The sequence below is a fragment of the Dermacentor variabilis genome, chromosome 8 (assembly GCF_050947875.1).
Source record: "Dermacentor variabilis isolate Ectoservices chromosome 8, ASM5094787v1, whole genome shotgun sequence".
NCBI classification, from domain to species: Eukaryota; Metazoa; Arthropoda; class Arachnida; order Ixodida; family Ixodidae; genus Dermacentor; species Dermacentor variabilis.
In genome coordinates this window covers 27,625,071-27,629,016 of record NC_134575.1, presented here as the reverse complement: position 1 = coordinate 27,629,016, position 3,946 = coordinate 27,625,071, and the positions used below count along the sequence as shown (strand labels likewise).

Sequence of the window (3,946 nt, the reverse complement as noted above, 5' to 3'; positions counted from 1 at the left end):
GGTTGCATGATCCTTGCAGCAGGGCCGTGCCGTTGGCACACCGGCAGAACTTGTCACGTGACCCCGGTCGCGCACGTGCGCACTCCATGTGAAGCCAAAGGCCGCAGTCCGAGTCGTTTTTGCACGCTGCAAAAGTTGTTAGGGCGGGGGGGGGGGCAGTGTATCTTGCATGAGTCGCATTCCGCCGAATGCGCAGCCCCCAAAACACAAAAATCCCGATCACCAAGCGATTTCAAGCTGAAAACGCTGATATAGAGACTTCTGGTGAGAAGACACGGCATGTCATATTCTTTATTTCATGATATACATATCCGTGTTTCTTTATTTAAATAAAATTACGTTGCGATACGACTCTATCGAAATTGGACGCGAATGTTACACGAGCCTTTGATATGCAGCTCCGAATTCGTTTTGGAGCGAACGATTTTAGTTTTTTTTTTTTTCGACGTGTGCCATCAAACATTATTTGCGAGTGTGTACGAGGTATAGCTTTCCCGCTGAACACCGTGGAACGTATACGATAACCCGTAATCAGTCCCTAAGACTTGTCGAATGCAAAGTTACCGGTTTCTTTCACATATATTGCAAGCAAACAGCAGTGTATGTTCCAATTTATAGTCTCTTTGCAGGTCAGGCGAATCCAAAACATACCGAGAGCGAAGAAAGTCATCATTAAGAAATCCGCAGATTCATGGTATGTCGAAAGATGGTCTTGCGGAGCGAATTTAAGGTTTCAATACTGCAAATTACTCGATATGGGAGGTTGACGACGGGGATACAATGTGGGCAGAGCTCGCTGCCTAACTTACGGACAGGGACGCAGGATCCCTGCACTCCCAAGGTTCCTGTCGGACACACGCACCTCCAGTTTTCGCATATGGCTCCACCAGCGCAAGATTTTGCTGTGCACTCTGCGAAGTGTAAGTACAGGAATGGTGAGCTTTATTTTAACCTGCAGGGTACGGAGCACAGGTACCTCTAATACACTTTCGCAACGCTTGAACAACAGACGGAGTTGCAGACATGTCTTGTGCGAGGTCTATAAAACTTGGCACCAATTGGTTAAGCTAGGGAAGATGCGTTCAGTCGGTCGCTCATCGAGACTGCGTATTGGGCAATTCGCGAGAACGTCTGTGTGACCTAAAATGTCACAACTAGTCACAAATGTCACAACTTTATCATTTAGGGTATATTGAAATATTAGTGACCTTTTTTTTTCAACCGTACGGACTGGAAAGCGATAAATCGTACGCGTATTTTGGACTCGTGACGCACCCATATATCTCGACAGGTGGTCAATCAGGACGAAAGGCTTTCGAACCCAAGTTGGGAGCCGGCCCCAGATGAAAGGAAGTCGTTAGCCGTGTGACATTCCCCAAACATCCCAAATGTGTCCTGCGTTGCCGATTATAGAAGTGCTTTCGTTGAAGAACCACGTCTTTACCCATGCACTTAACAGTGGCACTGTAGTAAAACATATCATACTGCTTTTGGTGAAGTAATTTGTAGACTTTTCTGCATGTTCAAGAAGCCGAGGTGACGAAACTTATTCCTGGAGTCCCCCACTATGGCATGTCTCATACTGAGAGTGTGTTTTTTTTTTCACGTAAGATGGCCAATATTCAATGTTAAATTGCCATTGCTTCAAAACTACACAAAACACGTTAAGCTTCTTCCATGCATAAGAAAGAGATTAGCAGTTCTTTGTCCTGGAGTTTCACATCGTGAGTCACTTGAAGCTATAGCTTTCGGAAATAACTGTGGCATTCGCGTTACAACCCCCAAAATCGTCGTCGCCAAGCCCACGATCTCGCAGGCCAAGGGCAGCATGACATTCCGTATGCCTCACTTGGCCTACGCCCTAAAAACCTGTTGCACCGTTTGGGGTGTATATCTGCCGCACAACGATAATCGTCATCTGTCTTGCTTGCTTTCTTTTCTTGGAAACGCTGCGATCGCTACTTTCCTGTCGAGAACGCTCCGTCATGCTGATAACGCGCATGCCGTTCCTGACTTGGAAGTACCGGGCTCGCAGCGTTAAAGAAAGAAAATGCGGAAGAGACGGATGACGATTATCGTTGCGTGGCAAATGTACACCCCAAGGGGTGCGACTGTTTTTTTCAGAGTGTAAAGTATGATATCTACTGCGCATTTTTTTCTCACTTACCAACAGGGAAAGAGCATTGACCGAAGAGAAGGTAAGAGCCGCTTGTGCAGGTGCATTTGTTCAAGAAACACTGGCTGGTAGCGCCCAGGTAGTCCATGCAGTCGTTCTTATCAGAGCATTCTGCGCGGCGACAAAAAAAAAAAAAAAAAAACACGAGTGACTTCGGTTTGCTGCGTGGTTGGTGGCGCTGCGCTGCAGCTGTCCTACTATAAACGACGAAGGAAATTTTATAACAGAGACGCTTACGCACAGCTAATACCCATAGCGTAGCAAAAAATAAATAATTAAAAGGTATTCCGGCAGAACTTTTTGTTGGGCTAGTTGGTGCAAGGTTACTGAAATACTAAAGCGCCAAACAGACGACACATGAAGCGCTCGTCCGTGTCTCTTCATGTATCGTCTGTTTGGCGCTTTGGTACTTCAGCAAATAAAATGTATCCAGGAACAGCTGCGCCGGTTGCGATGTCTGGTGAGGTTGCGTTTAACAATATCTTCTAGAAATTCCATGCGCGAATGTTACTTTCAAAAATACACCATTGGAACCACTTCTCACCGCGCGTTTGTTATACCGCACCACATCCGCTGTTCTCCGCGGGTTTCTCCAGAAGTTCATATTCTAAAAACCATGAAATTTTTTTCATTACGAACCCGTTTACCACTGCGCCTTGTTTTGCCGCTACTCTTACTTTTGTATTTGTGCATTATTTTGCCAATTTTTTTCCTGGTCGTTGAAATGAATGATGTCCTGTATGCATGAGAATAGGGTGACCTATTTCGCAGTCCTTATAGCTATAGTAACAAATGTGGTGTCTTTGCGTACCCCTGTAGGACCTGTGTTAAATCATATGCCTTGTGCTTTGTATTACAATACTGTAGGCATCACTGTCGGAGCGGTGATGCCTACAGTACAGTAATGCCCTGTACCGGTGATGTATACATAGGGCACCTGTATAAATAAATAAATAAATAAATAAATAAATAAATAAATAAATAAATAAATAAACGCGGAAGTGTTTCATAGTAATTAGTTACGCAACATCGGTTTGTGACCGTAGATAGGAGGAATACATTCCGTATTCGCGTCAAATGTTATATGCGTTCTTATGCGTACAGAGCGCATGCGCATTAGGCTGTGCCGGCGTTTTGTCTTTCGTGCACGCTGAACCGAAAAAGAAAAACACTTCAGCAATGGGAAATGTCGATTCAGATGACACCAACTTAGGTAGCGCAAGTTGGTGTATCGTAATTTTCGGCTTAGTAAAAGCTAATTACGTTATGAAAAAAAAATACAATTGTAAATCAACTGGCTAATGTTTAAAATCATCAATTTATTAGTCTTATAACAAGGTTATAACAAGGTTATAACTCATTTCAAGAAGAAAAAATTGGTCATAAATAGTGGCGCGTTAAGATTAATAAAGAGAAAATTGTCACTGGAAGGCGGTGAAATAGCATGAAAGACATTTGATAAACTGCATTTTTCGTAAGCTGCCACGAGTTTCCTGAAAAATTACTTCCTGTGGTATCCTCTTCTTTAGTTTCAGTTGTGTTGTGTTCTGATGCTAGAAACTGCCCTGGCGTTAAACGCTGTCCCGCAGAGGTTCTAGAGAGGAACAATACGTTTCGTTTTCGGGCTTCATTAACTTATTGCCAAAGTTGCAGCCAGTGAATACTTCATTACACTTCAGTAAATTTTCAGTGTTGATACCATTTGGTCATACCCTCGACTTCAGATCGAAATAATGCTTCGCGCTAACATTTTAGGCTTCCACAAGGGGT

General features: G+C 43.8%; 1 long non-coding RNA gene across 1 annotated transcript; it reads right to left on the bottom strand.

Annotated features, from left to right (window-relative positions):
- Positions 1-2,281, bottom strand: LOC142590974 (uncharacterized). The gene is made up of 3 exons (XR_012830297.1): positions 2,168-2,281; positions 810-911; positions 1-126 (listed from the first exon to the last, which is right to left on the bottom strand). It is a non-coding gene; the product is annotated as an uncharacterized LOC142590974 (long non-coding RNA).
- Positions 2,282-3,946: the final 1,665 nt, after the last annotated feature.